The following is a 24,914-nucleotide window of genomic DNA, read 5'->3' as shown; positions in this document are numbered from 1 at the left end:
AACCGGGATCCTTATGCCGGTCCTTGTGCTTTGCGCCACCTGCGCGTAACCCACTGCGCTACAGCCCGACTCCCGAAAGCATTCATTTCTAAGGCCCTGCCTTCACTTCCTTTCTAAGCCACACCTACACCTATTATAACTGCTGGGTGCCCTTCCTTTTTTCTTTTCCTTCTCAGATCAGGGAAACAGCACCTGACTTCCTCAGTTTTTCTCCAGATTCTCTCCCCTCTCAGTGATGGGGTGCAAAACCAAAGGTTCTTGGTCATAAAAATTCTGGGTCCTGGTGGAACTGGGGTTCAGAGCCCTCTTGTCATCTTCCTCTAACATTTCCTCCTGACAGCATCATGCAGCATCAAGATTTAAATCCAGATCTGCATAACTCAAAATCAGACGTACTGACTTAATAAGAGTAGTAGTGCTTGACTAAGTCAATACACAGGACATAGGAGCAGTAAAGAGTAATTACGGATTTCTGGGAGGCGTGACCACGAGTAAGAGGAAACACAGAGATGCTCCCCCAAATTAACAAAGATTGACAACTACTGAACCTAGCAAACCTCATCAAAGTACAACTGAGACTGTGGTCTCAGCCACCAAGTTCTAGGTGCTACTATGATCCAGTCCTGACCTCCCTAGGCAGATGACCTTGCCAACATGTGCTGAAACCTTACATCTCCAGCTGTCTCTGTTAATTCTCAGACTTCCAGGGACCAGGTGCTGGCACATCTGTTTAAGTGCACACATTACAGTGTTTGAGGACCTGGGTTCAAGCCCCTGGTCCTCACTTGTAGGGGGAAAAACTTCATGAGTGGTGGACTAGGGTTTCTGGTGTTTCTGTATCTCCCTCTCTAACTCCCTCTCCCCTCTCAATTTCTCTCTATCTAATAAGTAAATTAAATTAAAAAAAGAAAAAATATTTAAAAATTCCCAGACTTTCTAAGGCACCCATGATATTAACATTTTTTCCTTAGAGCTTTGTAAGGATTTTAGCAGGAAACATTTTTTTTTGGGGGGGGGGAGTTCAGATCCTCTCCAGAAGGGGCACATTACTTCCTTGATTGCTGGTAATGTATTTATTTATTTATTTTACCACCAGGATTATAACTGGGAGATGACTCCACAGCTTCTGGTGGCCTTATATTTCCTTTTTATTTTTCTTGATAGAAATATAAACAGGGAAAGAGAAAGAGATACACATGCAGCACTGCTCCACCACTTATGAAGCTTGCCCCCATAGGTGGGGATTTGGGACTTGAACTTAGGTCTTTATGCATGGTAATATGTATATGCTATTGGGTACACCACTGCCCAGCCCCAGCTGGGGATATTGTTGCCCCCAGCTGCTGGAATCCATATCTCCCAACATGCAGCCTGAAAATTGACTGGTGTGGGAATACCAAAACCCTTTACTTCAATTTGACCAACTCTGAAGAGAAATCCTCATTGTCCAGTTCCTTGTGGGAGCAGTGGAGGCTTTGACTATAACTACATTGTAGCTACTTTGCTTCAAAATGTTTATACTATGTTGAAAATCATGGCTACTCAACAATTGTTCTCTTACCATTTAATACGTTGTTATATTCTCTGTTATTTATAATAGTTTCCTTTGGGGTTCTTTCATGAATATTCATGTTTGAATATAATATCTAAGTCTGCTAGTAAGGATGTTGGGTCAAATAGTTAAAATGCTAACACATTTTATTATCAACATCAAAATTATTAACTGTAACATCTAAAAGTTTACTCTTTAGCTACAGATATATCTATTGAAATGTTCTGACTTGAAGAGAACACACTTGAGTTTTATGAGCTAATTTTCTGGTGTTTGAAGATCGTGAGATAGACAAATTATATAAGCTAAAAAAAGTATTTTCTTATTGAAAAATTTAATTGTACATCCCTTTTTAAAACTTTGCAGGAAAACATTCTGAGTACTTCATAAAGAATATAAACTTGGTATTTTGATGCTATGCTTTTTATGTTACATTGTAAGAAGATAGAGAAAGAGACTTTGGGGTGGGTGGTAGCCAGTGGCACACCTGGTTAAGTGTACACACTACAGTGTGTACAAGGATCCAGGTTCAACTCCCTTGGTCCCCACCTGCAGGGGGGAAAGGTTCACAAGTAGTGAAGCAGGGCTGCAGGTATCTCTCTGTCTCTCTCCCTCTCTATCTCCTATTCCCTTCTCAAGTTCTCTCTGTCTCTAATAAATAAAAACTTAAAGAAAAAAGAGAAAGAGACTTCAGTTAATGGTCAGAGTGGTTTTCAGCTAATATATGTTAAATGACAAGTATTCTAGAAGCATACAAAGCAGACTTGTGAAAATAGAATAGCATGATAGTGTTATATACTGAGTGCTAAGCACCATGACATACAATTCTCCCAACTGCCCCCACTCCTGATAAACATTATAGTCTTCTATTATAAAACTTCTGTATTTTTAAATACTTCTTTTCTTATTCCTAACCTAACTGGATGGTATGCAGCTTCCTTTGTTTAGTTTATTTCTGAGCAATTTAAAACGAAGCAGTCATGTCTTCCCACCCTGATTTACTTGGAGAAATGAATAGCAATATATAATCCATTATGTTCAAAGGAGAGAAGGGTATAATGTCCCCAAATTCAAGTCACTGTTAAGAATTTAAAAGAAGACTGATTATGAAACTCAAGTACAACACTAGAAACAAGAGGAACAAAAACTATCCCCCAAACAGTTTTAAAGGCCATGGATAATCCAATCACTATGTGAAGAGGAAAAGGAGATTATTAACAGACTTGTCTCTTCAAAGGAAAGGAGGCAAATACCAGTTTCTCATACTAAGTGAATTAATATGATCGGTTTCAATGAAAATACAGTGGCGGGAGTCAGCGGTAGGTAGCACAGCGGGGTAAGCACAGGTGGCACAAAGCGCAAGGATCTGCTTAAGGATCCCGGTTCGGGCCCCTGGCTCCCCACCTGCAGAGGAGTCACTTCACAAGCGGTGAAGGTCTGCAGGTGTCTATCTTTCTCTTCCCCTCTCTGTCTTCCCCTCCTCTCTCCATTTCTCTCTGTCCTATCCAACAACATCAACATCAGTAATAACTACAACAAGGGCAACAAGAGGGAATAAATAAATGAATAAATAAATAAGAATAGTAAAAAAGAAAAGAAAAGAAAAGAAAAAGAAAAAGAAAATACAGTGGTAAAGATCCTGAAAAAAATTTCCCTGATACCTTTTGGGTAGTTTCAATGTCTATTCAAAGTCTAGAGAAAAGAGAAAGAAAAAACTGACTTGAATTTCATCATTCTGAAGTGGCTAGTGGAATGAAATACAGAATTTTGGGGTATAGTTCTCTCTAAAAATAGTTGGACAACCCAGGCAAGGTGTGGAAAATAGGCCATTGGATGCCATCCTGCAATGAATTTGCTCGAACTTCTGGAATCTTAATGATATTCCAGTAATTGGAGGGCATTTGGCAGGTAATACTGATTATCAGATGCTTTCTTTTATATGTACCCATCAATTTCCTTGTTGTCAACTACATGTTAACTTTAAAGCGCATAAAAATGAAATGTAAGTCTGCTGTATCTTTCTTTGCTTACCCTTTGAATTTCAGAAGGTACTGTAATTTCACAAGAGTTGAAGAGGCCAGAGTTGTTTCAGTTTGTCTTTCCAACTTACATCAGTCTGCTAGGAGATCTGTGTAGTGTAGAAGCACTTCTGTTTCCATTTCCCTTTGCTCTTGTCACTTCAGTCCTCACTCTTTGGGAGAATCAAGAAAGGAGAGAATGATAAAGTACCTTTTTTTTTTTTTTTTTCTATTCTGGACTTTTGCAAATCTAAATTGAAAGAAAAAAGCATGATGGAGAGAGAAATGGCTTGTTCAAAACTCTGATGAGTGCTTTTCTATTTCAAGAAGCGACTGCTTTAACTTTTTTTTTTTTTACAAGAACTTTAACCAGATTTAACAGGTTTCAGCACAAAGAAACATTCTGTTTAAATTTGTCAGCTTGGAGTAATTTCCGGTCTTTTTTTTTTTTTTTTTTTCCTCCTCCAGGGTTATTGCTGGGCTCGGTGCCTGCACCATGAATCCACCGCTCCTGGAGGCCATTTTTTTCCCCCCTTTTGTTGCCCTTGTTGTAGCTTCGTTGTGGTTATTATTACTGCCCTTGTTGACGCAATTCATTGTTGGATAGGACAGAGAGAAATGGAGAGAGGAGGGGAAGACAGAGAAGGGGAGAGAAAGATGGACACCTGCAGACCTGCTTCACTGCCTGTGAAGGGACTCCCCTGCAGGTGGGGAGCCGGGGGCTCCAACCGGGATCCTTACGCCGGTCCTTGCGCTTTGCGCCACGTGCGCTTAACTCACTGCACCACCGCCCGACCCCCAGCTTTTTCTCATTTAAAATTAAAATATCATTTTTATAGATAACAGTTTGGCAAAGTTCAAGGATAGCAATGGATTTAACTCACTGTAGGTGTAGTTCTGGCCTATGCACGTCTCAGTGGTTGCTACATGTTAGGGATAGAGGCTCCTTCCATATTGTTTCTTTGTCATTTTCAAGATACTTCACTTGTCTACCTGGTGAATGATGAGTAACCACTACAAGTACAGTTCAGTTTTCAAAAAAGTGTAAAGAGGAAAGTGGGCCATATTCCCCTCTTTTTCAGGGTATAATTTAGAAATAGGATCAATCAATCAATCACTTTTGCTCATAGTTCTATTTAAATGTAAAAATCCAGTTGCATAAGCTATTACTCAGCTAAACATTCTATTTCTATAGAAGAAGAGGAGTAAAGATAAGGAGAGTCAGCAATGCTTCTTACATTTTTCTGTCCCCCCCCCCCCCCCCCGGAGGAGAGGTTAATGGCTTACAGTACAGTTGTTGACACTTGGGTACACTTGCTCATCTCCCTGTGATAGGTGTCTGAATAACACTCTCACCCCAGACTTAGATTCTTATCACCAGTCGTGTTCTAGAACCTCAGAGTCCCTGCAACCCTCTCCCTTTTTTCTCCAGTCCAACTTTTTTCTTTGTGTTTTCTTTGTTTCTTAAGTTCCCACCTATGAGTGAGATCATCTGTAATTCATCCACCTTTTTTTGCTTTCTTTTTCTGTCTCTCTCTCCCTCTCTTTTTTTTTAATTTTTATTAATTTTTTTACTTATCTCACTTAATATAATTCCGTAAAGCTCTATCCAAGGTAAGGCAAAGGAGATGGCTTCATTTTTAATAGATGAGTAGTAATCCATTGTATGTACTAGAACTTTGTAAGTAACTCATCTGTCTTTAGAAACCTGAGTTGCTTCCAAGTTTGGATTATTGTAAATTGTGCTGCTATGAATATAGTTGTACATAGGTGTCTTTGAATAAATTTACTTGTTTTCTATGAATATACACAGGAGAGGAATTACTGAATTATAGGGTAGGCCCATTTTTAGCATTGTGAAAATTCTCCAGACTCTAGCAGCACATTCCAACTAGATACTTGATGGTTTCAGACTTAATGTAGCCTTATTACCTAACCCAGCACCTGGAGGACTCCATGCTCCTTGAAGTGATTCATAACTCCTCAAACATGGATGGGGCTTAGTGGCAAAAGCACCCAGGATTCAAAAGCCCCCGGGTAAACTGACTCTGTATATGGATGTGGAGAATCAATAAGTCACTGAATCGGTGTTATATAGATGCTCAACCAATACCTAGAAAGTATAAGATTCAGTTACCCCGACCTGTAACTTAAGGCTGTTTACACTTGTACCCCACTGTTTGTCCTTCCTGCTGAATCAATTCCTTTGTAACCTGGAAATCTTGATTTATTGTAAAATCTGCTATAAAAAGGGTTCTGGCCCAGAAAGGGCTCCACTGTTCATCTCTCCTCTAGGGGTACATGTTTGAGCACAATATCCTCAGACCTCTCTTAGAACACATAACTTATGTCTCTCTGAGTCAGGGGTCCTGCACCATCTGCCATGATGACAAGATACCAGACTGTTTTCCACAGGGGTTGGGCTGATTCGCATTCCCAACAGAAGTGTAGAATCATTGCCTTTGCCCTTCATTCTCCCCTAAATTTTCTGTTTCTGTCCTTTTTAATGTATGACATTCTCAAAAGAGTAAAATGATATCTTATTGTGGACTTTATTTGCATTTCTCTGATAATCAGTGACTTTTAGTTTTGGGTTTTTTTTTTTTTTGGTCTGTTCACCCTTTGGATCTTTTCTTTGGTAAAGATTATACCAGACCTACTATATTTACTTATTTTTATTTTTTATTGGGGAGTTAATGCTTTTGCAGTCGACAGTAAATCTAATAGTTTGTACATGCATATCATTTCTCACTTTTCCACTTAACAATACAACCCTCACTGGGTCCTCTGCCATCATGTTCCAGAACCTAAATTTTCCTGCCCATCCACCTCCAGAGTCTTTTACTTTGATGCAATACACCAACAATTTTACTATCTTTATGCTCACCACCAGGACTACTTGTAGAGAATTTTAGCTGGACTTACTATTTGCTTGCTATCAAATCACCTATTATTTATTGTAAAAAAATCACATTTTTTTCTTGTTATACCTCTGCTCTGTAGCCTACAACTTAAAAACTTTGTTTTAAAATTCTTTATAATCAGGTTCTGTACTACCAGTTCAAGTCTTATTTCCACTTCAATTAATTAAATACAAATACATGAGTATTATGTATTAGATATGAAGTAGTTTCCCTAGTTGATTTGGGTTTTGTAATGTAATATTTTTAAATCTTATTTATTTATTTATTATTGGAAAGAGACAGAAATTGAGAGAAGAGGGGAGATAAGAAGCGAGAGAGACAGAGAGAAACCGAAAGCCTTAATTCATAACTTGTGAAGCTTTCCCCTGCAGGTGGGGGCCGGGGGCTTGAACCTTGGTCCTTGAGCACTGTAATGTGTGAATACCAGGCCCCTGTTATTTGGGTTTTGTGAGTAGAAAACATCCCCATAAATGTGCATGCTTCTTGAATAATAATATAATGGTTCATCTTTTCAACATTTCTTTTCACCATTGTAAAATTTGAGGAGTTAAATGCAGCTTAAGAATAGCATTTTAAAACTAGGTCTTGCAGTTGAACTGGTTAATTTGTTTTGAGAAATCAGATGACATTCACTTGATACACTAGTGGTTTTTTTGTTTGTTTTATTTTTTAATATGCTTTAGAGCTATGAGTCATTTTTAAATAAATTCAAATATAAGAAAATGATTCTTGAGTGGTCCAGGAGGTGGCATAGTGGATAAAGCACTGGACTCTCAAGCATGATGCCCTGAGTTCAATCCCCAGCAGCACATGTACCAGAGTGATGTCTGGTTCTCTCTCTCTCTCTCTCCTATCTTTCTCATGAATAAATAATAAATAAATTCTTAAAAAGAAAAGAAAGAAAATGCTTCTTGAAGCATATCTAACTAGATTTACTAGCTCACTGAAATTGTAAATAGAATGAGTGTTACCCCGTGTGCTAAGTTCTATAATTAACTCTTTATTCTTAAATTTGTCCTCTTTTTTGGTCCTACAGACTGCAGTCTTACGAAAAACATGAGGCCAAATTGTTCAATTTTTATGGTCTTCTAGGTGTTCCTGTTTCCTTTAGGTAAATCCACAGAAGAGGACTTGCTGGGTATAGGGTAGGTTCATCCCTAGTGTCCCAATAAGCTTCCACATAGTTTTCCACAATGGTTGGGCCATTTTGCATTCCCACCAGCAGTGCAGAAGTGTCCCCTTTTCTACAGATCCTCTCCAACCTTTGTCCTTTCTGACTTAGGACATTCTCAGAGATGTAAAGTAGTATCTCATTGTTTTTATTTGCATTTCTCCACTCATCAGTGACTTTGAGTGCCTTCTCATATATCTGTTGGCCTTCTGGATCTCTTCCTTGGTGAAATGTTTATCTATGTTCTGGCTCCATTTTCTAATGGGGTTGATGGGTTTATTCGTGGCTAGTTTACTAAACTTTTTATGTATTTTGGTTATTAGTCCTTTGTCTGCTGTGTGTTGTGTAAAGATCTTCTGCCATGCTGTTGGGTGTCTTTCTGTTAGGGAGGTGGTACCCTTTGATGTGCAGAAGGTCTTCAGTTTGATGTAGTCCCATTGGTTTATTTTCATTTTTGTTTTGTTTGCTGTTGGATTTGAATCCTTGAATGCTTTTTGGAAGCATAGGTTACAAAGTGTCCTGCCAGTGTTTTCTTCTATGTATTTGATAGTTTCTGGCCTAATATTCATGTCCTTGATCCACTTGAAGTTGACACTGTAACACAATTCTTTATTTTATTTTATTTATAAAAAGTAAACACTGACAAAACCATAGGATAAGAGGGGTACAACTCCACACAATTCCCACCACCAGAACTCTGTATCCCATCACCTCCCTTGATAGCTTTCCTATTCTTTATCCCTCTGGGAATATGTACCCAAGATCATTGTGGGATGCAGAAGGTTGAAGGTCTGGCTTCTGTAATTGCTTCCCTGCTGAACATGGGTGTTGACAGGTTGATCCATTCTCCTAGCTTGTCTCTCTCTTTTCCTAGTGGGGAAGGGTTCTGGAGAAGCAGAGCTCCAGAACATCTTGGTGGGGTTGTCTGTCCAGGGAAGTCTGGCTGGCATCATGCTAGTATCTGGAACCTGGTGGCTGAAAAGAGAGTTAACATATAAAGCCAAAAAAATTGTTGACTAATCACAAACCTAAAGGCTGGGATAGTGCAGATGAAGACTGGGGGTGGGGGGTGGGGGAGGCTTCTGTTTTGTATCTAGCTAGTAGGCATATTTTAGTTATATTCCAAAGGGCCTGTGGCTATCCTAGTTGTTTTTTTTTCCCTGAGCCTGAAATCTGATATGCAGGTATATCCAAGTTATTGTCTGGGAAGATGATGTCATGGCTGGAAAAAGGACCAGAAAGCTGGATCAGGGAAGAGAGTAGCCCCCAAAGATAGGAAAGGTGTATAAATATTGTTGACTGTAAACCCCATCAATTTGATGTGATCTGGGGCTCATATTCAGCTTAGGAGCCTATGTGACCTCTGCATCCCTCTAGATCTGAGCTCACATTCTGTGGTCATGAGTAGGAACGTTCCAAGCTGCCTCAATATGGGGACCCATCTTTCTCAGGTGTAGCATAGAGTATGTTGTCCATCCTCCCTTCAGAGGATGGATCATTCTCTACAGTTGTTAATCTAAGTTGAGGGCAAGGTTCTATGGGGGCCCACATAGGTGTCTGTTGTGTTGTTCCTGATGGAGATGACCGGTAACAATGGGGAGAGGGATTAATTTGAGGTTTAGGCCCATCATGTTTGTTTGGGAATCTCAAGACTCCCCAGTGAGGGCCTCAGCTGATGGGGTGGCCTGATAGTGACTAAAGAGTCATTGTTAAAGTATGCCAGTCTCTTGACCTTATTCAGCTTTTGCAGTCCTTGCTTTTATAAGGTTAGCTTTGGAGTGAGTGAGGGAAGTGTAATGGGAAGTAGGTGAGTGTTGGTATGCTTCTAAGACCCCTTCTGTTTCATTAGTTTAATCCCCCTGCTTGGCACTATATTCTTTACATAACCGCTGTTAACTAAGCACCCCCTGCCTCTGGGACATTGGTTTAATCCTTACTGGTTTGCTCTTTTTCCTTCTCCCCGCCCCCTATCCTACGTACTTCCCTTTTTCCTGACTCTTCCGCCTCAGGAGAGAGGCAGGAGAGAATTGTGTTGTGATTAGAAGAGATTAGATTGTTGAACCACATCCCTGCTCATCAATAAAGAGATACTGCTTCCCAGCTCAGCCATGAGTCCCTGGTCGTCTCTCTCTCCCACCCGTGAGGCTATCCTGGCAGGTTAGGAGGGTATCTAAGTCTAAGTAAACACTATTTCATTATGAACTTTATACTGACTCACTGGAGACTATTGTGTACTTTTGCTTTCAGGTGTATATTTTGCCCTGATATATGGATACAAGTGAACCTATGCTCTATCTCATGGAACCTGGTCTATATCTACATTTTGGGGTTTTGTTGGGAAGTGAACCACCTGGAATGGAATTAGAGAATCCTATGAAAGGAAAGGTCTCACCCGAGTGATGAGGCTGAAGGGTTGATATTCCATGCCTGATATCTCTGGACACAGTCTGAAGTGAAGCATGCTGGGGTGGTACTCCGATCTCAACCTAATAACACCATTTCTTAATCCACTTGTCTGTCCTTGGATATATAGATTATTCTGTTTCTTGGTTATTGTAAATAACACGGGAGCCCAGCGGTGGCACAGAGGGTTAAGTGCACAGACTGGCATCAGGATCCCAGTTTGAGCCCCTGGCTCCCCACCTGCAGGGGGTTCATTTCACAGGAGGTGAAGCAGGTCTGTGGGTGTCTTTCTCTCCCCCTCTCTGTCTTCCCCTCCTCTCTCCATTTCTCTCTGTCCTATCTACAGCAACATCAACAACAACAATAATAACAACAATGATGATAAACAGTAAGGGCAACAAAAGGGAAAAAAATTAAAAATTAAATAATGCTTTAGTGAACTTCAATATGCATATACCTTTTAGTGTTTGTATGTTTTTCAGATGGATATCCAGGAGAGAAATGGCTAGATTATGTGATTGATATTATAATTCTATTATTTTCTCTTGAGGAATCTTCAGACTGCTTTTCATAATGATTAAACAATCAATATAGACTCCTGACAACCATGTACAATGGTCTCCTTTTCTCCCCATACTCTGTCAGCACTTGTTTCTTTTTTGATATAGGTCATTTTTACAGGTATGAAGTGATACTCCTCATTTTGACTTAGAATTTCATGATAGGTGATAGTGAGCATTTGGTTATCTTTATATCTTCTTTAGTGAAATGTTTGTTTAACCCTTGACTTTTTATGTGATTTTTTTTATTTGTTGAATCTAACGAGGTCTTCATATCTCTTGGGTATTAGCTTCTTGTCAGATGTATGCATGTATTCTTAAATTATTTATTTTAATAAGAGAGATACAGGGAGAAAGAGAAAGACCAGTGCACTGCTCAGCTCTGACTTATGGTGGTGCTCAGGACTGAATCAGATATCAGATAGAGCCTTGGACATGAAAGACTTTTAGCATAACCCTTATGCTATCTTCCCAGCCTGTATATACATATATTGCTAATATTTTCTCCTATCCAGTAAGATCTCTTTTAAGTCCTAAGGATAGTCTCTTTTACTGTTCAGAAACTTTTCAGATTGATGGGATACGCTTTGTTTATTCTTGCTTTTGTTTCCATTGCCATTGGAGTAAAATCATCTTTTTTAAACTTTATGTTAATGAGAGATATGCAGATAAAGACACAGAGAGAGAGACCATAGCACTGCTCAGCTGTGGTTTACTGTACTGCTGGGAATAGAACCTGAGTCTGCATTGCCTCAGTTGTGAGTTTTGTATAACCATTATGCTCTCTGTAGCCTAGAGGCAAATCATCTTAAACTGGATTTCTGTTTGCAATTTCTACTAAATCTTTTCCAAAAGCTATACACAAATAGTTGGAAAAAAATAGGAATACAGAAGTTTCCTTTCTAAATCTTGTTTTTCTAGGCAAGTATATTTGCATTATACTAAACACATTTTGGGCTTTTAATATTTTATTTATTACTACTTCCCACATGATTTTTTAAAATTTACTTTTCCTCTTCTCACTTCTTTATATGTGACCTGAAAAAAATGAGTATTCAGTTAAGGGGGAACGTCCTAGATACAGAATGAAAAGGATAATAAAAACCAAATGGGGAGCAGGGCAGAAGAACAAGGTTAAGTGATAACTGCTTTTGATCTTAAAATCTCCCCAAGGTGACCAAGTCTGCATTCAGGCAGCTCTTAGTCTGAAAATCATCACAAGTAGCTTGTCATTTAACAGATTTTTATTGAATTCCTCTAGCTATTATACAGGTGAATAAGCCAGTTCATGCCCTCAAAAAGCTTAAAAACGTATTCGAGGTAGAAGCAGGAGAAAGGAAGACATTAGTCAGAAATGCATAATGTATGTGACATGTTTGATGATAGAGATATGCCAGAGTGTTTTAGAGCAAAGAGAAGGGAACCTATTTAGCCTTGAAGTAGGTAAGGCTCTGGGAGAGGGTACTCAAGCTAACTCCAAATACATATGAATACTGATGTTAGCCAAAGGATCCAGAGGACACTGAGGGTAAAGAACCCACAAGTTCAAAATAAATAACCAAGAAGAGTGCCATTATCTTTTTTTTTTTAGTTGTAGTAACAGTGGGTTAGAAGGTTATAAGATACATGGCATAGTTCTACACTGCATCCACCACCAAAGTTAAAATGTCCTCACCCTCTCAAGGATAACCACCATAGTTCTCACAAAGTCTTAGAAGCACTTTGTTTGCTTCTGATTATTTTTTCTTTCCTTTTTTTAAAATTTATAGAAATCACATATCGGTTGTCTTGATTCCACATGAGCGACACCATCTGGCAGTTGTCTTTCATCTCTAGTTATTTTACTAGGCATAATAATCTCTAGTTCCGTTTTGTCCCAAAGGACACAAAATCATCTTTTTTCTTTAAGTTGTTTTATTTACTTTATTTATTTACTTATTGGATAGAGACAGAGAGAAACTGAGGGGGGAGATAGAGGAAGAGACAGAGAGACACCTGAAGCCCTGCTTCACCGTTCGTGATGCTTTCCCCCTGCAGTTGGGGACCAGGGGCTTGAACCCAAGTCCTTGTGCACTGTAATGTGTGCACTTAACCAGCTACACCACTCCCTGGCCCAAAAGTCATCTTTTTGATAACAGAGTGGAAGTCTATGGCATATATATTCTATAATTTCTTTATCTAGTCATTAGTCGATGGTCATTTAGGCTGCTTACACATTTAACTGCTGTGAATAATGAGTGTCACTACCTTGGTGTGCTTGCAAAGCTGTAGAATTAATAGAGGTGGGACATGGGTGAAAATGAAGGGAGACAGACTGGGCTAATTTCTGGAGAGCACCAAGCATTCTGCAAGGGACTTGAACCGGTTCCTATATGCGATGAGAAGGCAGTAGAGAATTAATCATAGGATGGTCACGAACAGATGTACTTTAAATATCATCCGATATTTATACAGAGTGGAGTTAATGGAAGCAGAATCACGTACAGGAAAATCATCTGGGGTGCTATTACAGCAGTCCAGGAATAATGGATGTGAGGCTAAACTAGGACAGTGCAAGTATGGCAAAGGGCATTTTAAAAATGTCCTATTGCTATAAATTGCTAATGTGAACACTGAGGATTCATTGTCTCCAAAGTATTTTTCATCTTACTTGCGTAAGATATTTGGCCCCAAGGTACAGAAGCCATTCTATGAACAAAAATTATATTTATCTTTATTTTTAGGAACATGGTAATTGAATTCCCTTCTCCATGATCTACATTTAGTTGTTGGAGATATTGGCATATGCCTCGGTGATCCACTTCCTCTCTAATGTTTATTTGTTTGTTAATGAGAGAGCAACATCAGAGAAGGCTCTGGCACATGTGATGCTGGGAATTGAACTTGGAACCCCATTCCTGAGAGTCCAGTACTGTGTCCAGTGCACCATTTACTGGGCTACCATGTGAACTGTTTCTACCACCTTCTAAAGGTGTGGTTATATCAAGTTATTTTCGTAGTTATTTCTCTATGCCTATAATGGTTAGTCAGTTTTGAAGATGACTATACCAACTTGACATTGATCCCTAATAGTACCAATGCAGAAATTATTTGATGCATTGTGTTCACAGGTATAAACACCTGTTGTATGAAATGAAGACATTTTGACTTTTAGTAGGAGATCGTATTCTTCCACTGGACTTTTCTATTTTCCAAGAAGATAAACAAGTCAGGATTTTTAAAATTAGTACTTTAAAGACAAAAGGATTAAAATGTGTTAGTCTTACTAGATTTTCATATTTTTTATATTATTATTTACAGGAAAGTTAATCAGAGTTTCTCCCTACACCTGCCTCGAAATAAGAGCATATTTTAATCAGAAATTCGTAAGTATCTCTTTAAGAAATTCAATGTTGATTTTGTGTAAGCTGTTGCATTGTTTATTTATTTATTCCCTTTTGTTGCCCTTGTAGTTTTATTGTTGTGGTTATTATAGTTGTTACTGATGTCGTCGTTGTTGGATAAGACAGAGAGAAATGGAGAAAGGGGGCAGACAGAGAGGGGGAGAGAAAGACAGACACCTGCAGACCTGCTTCACCGCCTGTGAAGCGATGCCCCTGCAGGTGGGGAGCCTGGAGCTCCAACTTGGATCCTTACGCAGGCCCCTGAGCTTAGCGCCACCTGCGCTTAATCCGCTGCGCTACCGCCTGACTCCCAAGATGTTGCTTTTTTAATAAAATATTTGACAAGGTAGAGCCAAACACTCTGAGTTTGCATCCAGAATTTAAGTGAAAGTAAATCACTCCTTTGACAACATAAGAAACCAAAACATCAGTAAGGTTCTGCCCTCCCCACCCTAAATCTACCTACCAGTAGTGGATAATTTATCTTTCTGAAAATTTCTTTTGATGTCATCTTCATTACATGTTTTCCTTTGTGAAATCATGTGTCCACATACTTTAGAAAGTCTGAAATAGCAGTGTGAAAGAAGAGGAAAATGGTAGGATGTGAACACAGGGAAGAATTGGTTGATAGTGTATGGCTAGGGAAAATTTTTTATTTTCCATGAACATTTTAAATATTTTTTTCATTCAAAGCCAGATCTTATAATAGTTAAGACCATTCATCATTTTTCTGAAATGCTTGTTACTGCATTGTACCCAAACCGGATGAATTAGGAATGGAGACTCTGGGGGTCGCATAGTGGTGTACCAGGTTAAGTGCACATACTGCAAAGCTCAAGGTCCGGGTTCAAGCGGGGGCGTGGGGAGAGGTGTGATGGGAGTGTGGGGGGAGTGTCGCTTCACAAGCGGTGAAGTAGGTCTATAGGTGTCTATCTTTCTCTCCCTCTCTCTATCTACCCCTCCCCTCTCAATTTCTCTCTGGCCTATCGAAATAAAACAAAACAAAAAACCAGGCCGCCAGAAGCAGTGGATTTGTATTGCTGTCAGCACAGAGCCCCAGCTACTGGAGGCAAAAAAAAAAAAAAGGAAACTGTCAGGGACTTGTCATATTGCAGTTTAACAAAAGAATAAGACAAACACATCCTTTTACAAGTGGCTGTTTTATTAGACAAATTGATTAATAACCGTGAGGAAAAATAGTGAGGAATAACATCTTTTGTCCTAAAAATATATCTTTAGAAATAGCAGTTTTTTTTTTTTTTTAATGTCATCACTAGAGCTTAACCACTCCTGACTAACTTTTTTGGGTAGAAAGACAAAAACAGAGACAGAGAGTCAGAGAGAAAGGTACACAGCACTAAAACTTCCCTCAGTGTGTGGGGGCTAGGCTTGTGCCTGGTTGGTAGCCATGGCAAAGCAAGCACACTATCCAAATGATCAAGCTTGCCAGTGCACACTAGCATTTCTTAAAATCCCTAAAGAAACATTTAAAGGCTAATGTTTTAGCACTAAAGCACATAGAGATGATTCGAATTTGAAGAGCAGAGTCTAGGACCTGTGGTGTAGCCAGACTAAGGAGCAGAATTAGGTAACTAAAATTTGAAAAGCGAGGGGGGATGACGACCTTTCACTAAGTAGATGTGATTTTGGACAGCATACTTCTAGGCATCTCAGTTGTAAATATTTGTGTTTGATGGTTATTGATAAAGAAGGACCATTACTTTATATTGTTGTATGATTCCATTGTATAAAATATCGTTGCTTACTTGATAGTAATTTTACAATGGCTAATATGTGATCATTATGATTTTAACACTTATGTAATAGCTGATAAAACTAAGCAACAGGAACAAAGACATGTTTTTAATGTGCTTCATCAGATCTTAGAAAATTGCTTAATTAAAATGGGTACTAGGGAGTTGGGCGGTAGCATAGCCAGTTAAGTGCACATGGCAGGAAACATAAGGATCCCAGTTCCAGCCCCCAGCTCCCCACCTGCGGGTAGTGGGAGGGTGGGGGGTTTGCTTCATAAGTGGTGAAGCAGGAGGCTATCATTCTGTCTCCCCTCCTTTCTATTTCTCTTTATCCTATATAACAACAACAACATCAGTAATAACCAAAACAATAAGGGCAACAAAAGGGGGGGGGGAATAGCCTTCAGAAGCTGTGGATTTGTGATGCAAGCAATGAGCTCCAGCAATAACCCTGGAGGCAAGAAAAAAAGTTAAAAAAATTTTAAAGGGTGTACTGGAGACTAAATTACATGTTCTATAGGAGTATAAGCTGTTTTCTAGCTGTATGGGAATGGTTTTTGGTTCCAATGCACTTATCATGTTGTTTGGGACAAATTACCTCAATTCTAATGCCTCAGTTTGTCAATAAAGGAAAGGCAAAAATGTTGAAGTCATAGGCTACTTATAGAGATTAAATGAAATGACAGTATAAATAATAATAAAGTATACCTATACTGCAATCACAACTTCGTATTATTACTGTCCTGTTTCATAGACTGCTTTATCCACATAATGACTTAAGTCATTAGTTTATCTGAGCTACTATGTGAATGAAATTGGCACTTACAAAAATCATTGAGTTGTTAAATTGGCCACAGGTTCACACATTTTTATTAAGGACTTTGGATAATTTATGTAAAATGATTTGGAGCCTCTCCTTTGAGAAAGGCTTATTTTTCTTTAAAAATGAATTAGAGCTGCTTGACACGGTACCAGCTTCGCAGGAAGTTCAGCATGGCTGGACTCTCCAGGCCAAACTGAAACCATCTTGCCTTTTGCCATGTAAAGGACTTGGGATTAAGCTCATCACAATCCTTACCTATGGTCAGGCTCAGAGCCTGACCAATAACAAAAATAGTGACAAAACCTGCACTGCACTCTGTAAGATTGATCATAATGGAACAAGCAATATCAGTAAAGCAGAATTTTTCAGGGAACTCCTAGAGGAAGAATTGTTTCCCCTTCATCTACACCGCTTCCTTTAGTATTCCCACTAAAATATAGGGAAAGATTGGTGCTTCCCATAGTGGAGGGGCCACCTTACATAGCAAAATTAATAAATGGAAAGTTATGGTACTTGCCTAGATACAATGGGCCTTTTAATCGACCACCCACCACTATGCTCCCACTTCCTTATGCAGGAATAGTACACGAGAACCTAGGTCACATAGTGAGCATACACAGAAGATGGATTCCAGCTAGAGAGCTTAGCTTATGGAGAGACTGGCCTTGTCAGCACCACCTTAGTGCCTTATCAGTAAGGAACCAAAAAAAAAAAAAAAAAAAAACTCCTTGATCAAACAGTGGAACAGATTTTATGAAAAGTGGGCTGTTCAGTTTGCCTAAGGCCTCTAGAAACAAACTTGAACTTTCTATGAACCACGCCTTCTGATGCATAGGGGCAAGAAGATGGCATAGACGTACAGGTAGAATATTCATCTTAATCAATAGGACATTTGCCTAGCACACAGGTAAAGGAATAACAAAAGACATAGAAACTGTGATGTGATCTATAGGGAGAAAAGTGCCCCTGGAATGTGAATGTTCCACAAAGCAGGAGGTGTTCCCTACCTATGCTGTTCTTACTTGGTGATTTTTGTTTTAATAATCAAAGCCTTGGCGATTTTTATATTAATAATCAAAGCTGTGGTGATTTATGTATTAGTGACCAAAGCCTTGGTGATTTATGTTTTAATGATCTAAGCCTTATGAGACTATAAAATAGTTCTGCCTGAGCACGGCAGAGATGTCTCTCTCCTGCTCCTGAAGCAGTTGACATGTCTCTCATTCTTCTTTATCTGTGCCAACGCCCTTCCTCTTTCAGGGACCCCTGACACCTACTGGGGCTGGCCCCCAGCAATGAATCTCAAGTAGTTGATTATTAAGGTCAAGTGATTGTTTGGTAAAGGTTACATATTCCTAGGCCTCCCCTATACAGATTCTCGGCTGGGCAGATCTGGAAACGGAATTTGCAGAAATTTGCCAAGCTGTTTTTTTTTGTTTGTTTTGCTTTGTTTTTGTATTTTCAAGGCACTACCTTTACAGCCTCACTGTATCTATAGCATTTTATTGGCAAAGCTTTTGACATGCTTGCCATACATGTATGAGAGGATATATTTATGGGTTTTTGCTTCATCCAGCCCAGATAGGTTATCAGAAATGAAAATGAAGGGTTTGACTCTAGGCACTGCTTGCATTAACCAGATTGGCATTTAAGTAAATCCAGGTGCCAAGCCCATTAATCACAGAATTTCCTTGGAGACTAGCTAGTTAAACCTCTTATTTAACAAAGGTAGGAAATGAGACTCAGAGGTTTGCCCCAGGCCACAAGACAAGACCAGTACTAAAAGCCTGGACTTTTGCCTCCAGCTCAGTATCAATTCCATGATAAATGGCCGTGTTTCTTTCATTTCAGAAACCTGCAACACCTGAGAAACTAGTGTCTCTCTAGCTGGCTGTAGGTTTTTCCAGAAGGCATGGAAAAATGCTCTGAGTCAGTTTTTCTATTTAAATGTCCAGCTATCTGAAAGTGAGAGTTTATTCCTAACTCCTTTTCTCTGCCTTGAATGAACAGAGGTGAGACAGAGACAGTGACAGAGACAGAGACAGAGGGAGAGGGAGAGAGAGAGGAGGAGGAGAAGAAGAAGAAGAAAAGGAGAAGGAGAAGGAGAAGATGGAGACAGAGATGGAGACAAAGACGAAGAAGATGAAGAAAAAGAAGAAGAAGAAGAAGAAGAAGAAAACCATCACCTTAGTCTTTCTTATTTCTACATCAGCTTCCCTTATATTTACCTTATATTTGGTGGCACTTATTTGGAAACAATTTAGTTCTGGAATAACCAAAGTTTAACAAATATTAAGCACTACTCTGTCCCCAGAGCAATCTTGAGCAATGAACCCAGCATGGTCCTACTTTCAAAAGTATCATGGTGAGGGAGACCAGTATTAAATGTTGGGAAAGTCTTTGAGAATAAAGGAGCCACAGCCACCACACCCTACATGAGTCAAAGAAGGCTTGGAGTTACGTCTTATGTGTGGGATTCAAGAAGTACAACCCGCAATATAAATTACAGCATTTTGAACCCACACAAATAATGTTCCTAAGGCCTAATGAAGAGAGCTATCGCAGTGGAGGTGATTAAGTAGTTGCCATTATGATGTTGTAAGTGATGTCCCCTTAAAATTGTCAAGGCAAAAGATAAGGAGTTGAAGCAAGGCATTTATTCTTTTGCAAAAGGAAGTGCAACCAACAATGTCAGTTAGTCAGTCAACAGCATGCCCCCTTCATTCTTCTCCCTTCCTTTATGCAGATGCAGAACTGTCTCCTCCAACCTGGGCTTGGGCCTCAAAGCTCACAATCTCCTCATAATCTGAGGGTCTCTATTAAAGGATTAGCAAGCACTGCAAGTAAATATTATCTGAACCTAAAGAATATAAAACTAGTGAGCACAGGTGGTTATAAACAACAATTTTTTTTTTGTCCTAAACAGTTGTTCTGGGGGACAGGGTGGTAGCACATCTGGTTGAGCACACATGTTACACTGTGCAAGGAAGCAGGTCTGAGTCCCTGGTCCCCACCTGCATGGAGAAAGCTTTGCGAGTGGTGAAAGAGTACTGCAGGTGTCTCTCTTCCTTTACCCCTCTCTGTCTCCTCCATCCCTCTTGATTTATGGCTGTGTTTCTCAAATAAATAGAATAAATAAATAATCAGTTGTGCTACTCATATTCCTTTGAAGCAAATACCCTAACCATCTCTTCCAATGACAGAGAGAAAACAATATCTAGTCTTCTCTTCACACTATCATCCCAATGCTACATGACTTTAGGTAACCCATTCGGATTCTCTAGGCCTCACTTGTCTATTCACTCAATTCATTCCAATAATAAATTCACATAATAAGATGTTGGGTTTACTTAGGACACCATTTGTTAGAAATAAAAGTTCTGTATTGAGGGATGCAGAAGGTGGAAGGTCTGGCTTCTCTAATTGCTTCCCCGCTGAACATGGGTGTTGACAGATCGATCCATACTCCCAACCTGCCTCTCTCTTTCCCTAGTAGGGTGGGGTTCTGGGGAATCAGAGTTCCAGGACACATTGGTGGGGTCATCTGTCCAGGAAAGTCTGGCTGGCATCATGCTAGCGTCTGGAACCTGGTGGCTGAAAAGAGAGTTAACATATAAAGCCAAAAAAATTGTTGATTAATCATGAAACTAAAGGCTGGAATAGTACAGATGAAGAGTTGGGGGAGGGTCTCCATTTTGTCGATAGCTAGTAGGCATATTTTAGTTGTATTTCAAAGGACCTGTGGCTATACTAGTTTTTTTTTTTTTCCCTGAGCCTAAAATCTGATAGGCAGATGGATGCAAGTTATTATCTGGGGAGATGATAATTTTATCACACAGCAGGAACTGGGTGATTTTTTTTTTTTGAGGAAGTAGCAGAAAAGCTAATGTAGATTTATTTGGCTAGTTCAAAGATTGTATTGGAGAGCAACTAATCTGGGACAGGATGATTTGTTGGTATGCTTCTAAAAACCCCTTCTGTTTCATTTGGTTTAAATCCCCCCTGTTTAACACTGCATTCTATTTACATAACCACTGTATTCTATTTACATAACCTCTGTTAACAAGCACCACCCTCCCTCCAGGGCATTGGTGGTTCAGTGGTAGAATTCTTGCCTGCTCCGCCCCCTCTCCTGTCATACCCTGATTTTCACCAGTCACTTTTCTCTCCACCCTCTCTGGTTGCATCCTGTTCCCATCCTACTGGGCTAGTATACTTATAAGGACAAGATTGTAGTGTTTAGTTTAGCTTAGCTTGGCTTAGATTGTGCTGCGTCCTGCATGAATAAAGAGATACTGCGTACAACCCAGCCATGAGTCCCGGGTTGTCTGTTACCCACCCGTGAAGCCAGCCCGGTGAAAACAACAATGATTAGTGACAAGAATAATCTGGAGATAGTGATGATCTTAACTAGGGATGAAAAAGCATGAGTAAAGCATTCAGTCTGATAATTGATGGTAAAATTGATAAAAGAGGGTTCATTTACCTTGAATACTATAGAGAGGAAAGATAGCATCTGGGTTTTTGATTCATGCATCTGGGTTGATTATAGTGCATTCCTTGACAAAAGAAAACCCAGAAGGAGAAACTATTTTCAAAAGGAAGATGACAATCTCTAACATAGGAGTTGAGACCAGTTCATCTCTCCTGGAGTTCTTGAATATTAGCTGGCTTTTTACATGCTGAGAATATCACACATGTTGTCACACTTAATCTTCTCAGCTGCAGGAGGTATTATTATGTGTAATCAAAAGATGAGGAAGCAGAGCTTCAAAGAACTTAATGCCCTGCATAGGATCCTTGGTTAATAGGTGTTGGAGATAAAAAAAATCCAAACTAGAATATAGAATTGGGTGTTTTACATTCTAAGGTACATTTGCCTTCTATTATATCCTCTGCTTTCATTTTAGCTTCGGCAGATATTCTCAGATAGAATTCTATGAAAGTGGGCCAGGTATGGATACAAATAGTGTTAGACTTATGGATTATTACATAGAAAGCATTAATTCTGCCATAATTAACTGCCATCTATTTTTTAAAAAATTTTAAAAATATTTATTTTCCCTTTGGTTGCCCTTTTTTATTGTTGTTGCAGTTATTATTGTCGTTGTTGTTGGATAGGACAGAGAGAAATGGAGAGAGGAGGGGAAGACAGAGGGGGAATGAAAGATAGACACCTGCAGACCCGCTTCACCGCCTGTGAAGCGACTCCCCTGCAGGTGGGGAGCTGGGGGCTCGAACCGGGATCCTTATGCCGGTCCTTGTGCTTTGCACCACATGCGCTTAACCCGCTATGCTACCGCCTGGCCCCCAGCTGCCATCTCTTTGAGTAGTCTGAAATTGCCTGAAAACCTGCCTCTGAATTGCCTCCTCTTTTCCAGTTTGTTTGATTTGCTGTAGCCAAAGTGCTTTTTTTCTCCCAAAGTTCAGCTGCATTGCTAAATTTTTGCTTTAAATAATGACTCCCCACATTTGTCATTAGGATAGCCCAAGTTATTTTTGTTGTTGTTGTTTTATTTGGGAAAAAAATAATAATTTGCAAGACAGTTATCCTGTACGGACAGTCTCTCATCTTTCCATGGTAAGTGTCTGCACAGATTTCACCACCAACTTAGCTTCTTTTTTTTAAATTCTTTTTTTAAAAAATTTATTATTGGATAGAGACAGAGAGAAATCGAGGGGGGATAGATAGAGATGGAGCGAGACAGAGAGACACCTACAGCCCTGATTCACCACTTGTGAAGCTTTCCCCCTGCAGGTGGGGACCAGGGGCTTGAACCTGAGTACTTGTGCACTGTAGTATAAGTGCTAAACCAGGTGTGCCACCACCTGGCCCCCCAATTTAGCTTCTCATAGGCCACTATGAATTGTGTCCCCAGTTTCCATTTAGCCCTCTTCTGTGCACCCATTTTTGGCTTTGCTTCAGCAGCAAAAATCTAGTTACGTCACATCTAATCACATCTAGTTACGTCAGGCCCTGTTTTTTGCTTTCTCTCCTTGTTTCCAGAGTTCCACCTATAAGTGAGATCACCTGGTATTTGTCTTTCTCCTTCTGTCTGATCTCACTTGACACGATTAGGATACATCTTAATACATCCCTGTGCTGTAGCCTTTGCTAACTGATCTACCTCTTTGCCTGCCTGTGCATCTTCCTCTCTCTTACTCTCTCATTCCCCCCCACTTTATTCTCTGGGGTCAAACTGGTCTTCCTTCAGTTACTAAAATGTCATCTTTACTGTACTTGCTAATTAAATGAGACTTTTAAATTTTATCATCACTTTAGATGTTTAATAATTTTGAGGAGTGGTATTTTAAGTTTTTCCCTCTAGACAGACTCTCTGTCATGTGACTAACATAGTCTACCAAATGTGTCTAGACTAAGCATAGGTAAAGAGACCATTAGCTTGCCAGCCTATAGCCCTCAGGTGCAAGTGGATATCAGTGCTCAAAAGCAAGCTCCCAGAATTACAGACTGAACAAATAATTGGATTGTAGGATGGAATCTGGTGTGATTTTTGTATTTTATTTTCTCTACATACTGCTTCAACCTTCTGGAACTTTTTCTGAACAGTCATCTAGACTGTCAGTCTCTTAAAAGTCATTCTCTAGGAAGACCGGATTAAATGAGGGCTATATTTTCAAGAAAGTTACGGTTGTTAAATGAGATGGGATGCTGGCCTTTAGGGTCATGGTAGGTGAGAGACAGAATCGAGCATTTTCTGTCATGGGGATTCGGATCCTCTAGAAATGCACAGAGTAATTAGCATGGTCCATAAGGTCCATATATCCATGTTTACATAAATGCAATCACATACTACATAAACTGTCATTTTAAGAAATAAACAGTATTTATACACTTGTACAAAATAGGGATTGTTTTTTAAGCATTTATTTCATAACCTGATTCCATTTGTTAGGCTTTTTTTTTTTGTCTTAGTTAACAGATTTTTTTTTTTTTAAGTAAGTTCCACAGAGCCTGCGCATCTGGTTGCATGAACATGTTACAGTGCACAAGGACTCAGGTTTGAGCCCCGGTCCCTACCTGCAAGGGGAAAGCTTCACAAGTGATGAAGCAGGGCTGCAGGTATCTCTATGCTTCTCACCCTCAAGTTGACATTTTTTTTTTTTGGATTAAAACAATTAAACCAAGGCAATTAAAACTTGCAGACAGCAAGTTTATAAGAGAATGACATATCATCATTCGGTGTACCAATGAAAGATAAAAATGTTGTAATTTGTTTTTAAATGTCACCTAATGAAGTTTACAATCAGAAATCTTCCCCCGAACTCAGGAAGCCTGGCCTTCAAAGACATTGGTAAGACTTCTTTCTTCCTTATTTTTGAACACCTTTCTTTCTTTTAAATGATTCTCTTTTTAATTTTTTATTATATTTATTTATTGGATAGAGACAGCCAGAAATAGAGAGGAAAGAGAATGATAAAGAGGGAGAGATGAAGAGAGACACATGCAGCACTGCTTTACTACTTGCAAAGCTTTCCCTCTGCAGGTGGGGACTAGGGGCTCGAACTCCAGTCCTTGCACATTGTAACGTGTGTACTCAAACAGGAACGCTACCACCTGGCCTCTCCATACAGCTATTTTCAAATGAAACTGAATCATTTGCCATCAGTTGCTGTGTTTCTTTGTTTAATGTTTCATTGTTTAAAGACCATGTTAGGAGCTTTTTGAAAGTAGGAATTCCATTCAGGTCAATATTTGCAGACCTTTAATTTTGTGCAAGCATTTTTTTGGTCTTGGTGCCTCAGAAGTATAATTAGTACATAGCTAGTCATGTAGTATGTTTTTTTATGGTCTTGATCCTGAAGTATCTTCATGTTTACTTGCATACCCCACCTCTACAGTTACTTCTGGAAATATCTCAAATAGGAATATAACTGACCTCTCCCAAGTGCTATTCTCCAGCTCTCTTACTACGAGCTCCCCAGCTCTTCATACATACACAGAAATATATACCTATTCCAGATGTGTCTAAGAATAACCTTTATAGCATAATCTATATTATCCTTTTGGGTAAAGATGAATGTCCAATGCAAAAAAAAAAGAGTAGGAGATAAATATTGAAATAACTATCACATTTACAGTTCTATTAATGTTGAATGCTGGAAGGTAAAGAAGACAAGATCATTTAACAAATTATTTAGAGCCACTGGAGCATCAAAATCAAACATAGACTTTAGATAAGCATTCCACTTTGGAAAAGGTGGGAGGAGGAACAGGCAGAAGACAGAGTGCTGATAATTCTGGCAGATTTTTCCTAAATAGCACTCCTTTCCATGAGCTAATTTGTAAAAATACCACCATTTA

At 39.4% G+C, this 24,914-nt stretch overlaps 1 protein-coding gene across 4 annotated transcripts in view; it reads left to right on the top strand.

The window, feature by feature from the left end:
* Positions 1-24,914, top strand: part of PKIB (cAMP-dependent protein kinase inhibitor beta) — a 130,448-nt gene that overhangs the window by 65,313 nt on the left and 40,221 nt on the right. For 3 of the 4 annotated variants that reach the window (XM_016187339.2, XM_007521299.3, XM_060190528.1), the window contains exon 3: positions 13,929-13,993. The exons of the other annotated variant lie outside the window; for it this stretch is intronic. The gene's annotated coding sequence lies outside the window, so the exon portion shown is untranslated. The remainder of the gene's footprint in view (positions 1-13,928; positions 13,994-24,914) is intronic. 4 annotated transcript variants of the gene reach the window in all.

This window comes from Erinaceus europaeus, chromosome 4 (genome assembly GCF_950295315.1).
Source record: "Erinaceus europaeus chromosome 4, mEriEur2.1, whole genome shotgun sequence".
NCBI lineage: Eukaryota > Metazoa > Chordata > Mammalia > Eulipotyphla > Erinaceidae > Erinaceus > Erinaceus europaeus.
This window is presented reverse-complemented; position numbering and strand designations above follow the sequence as displayed.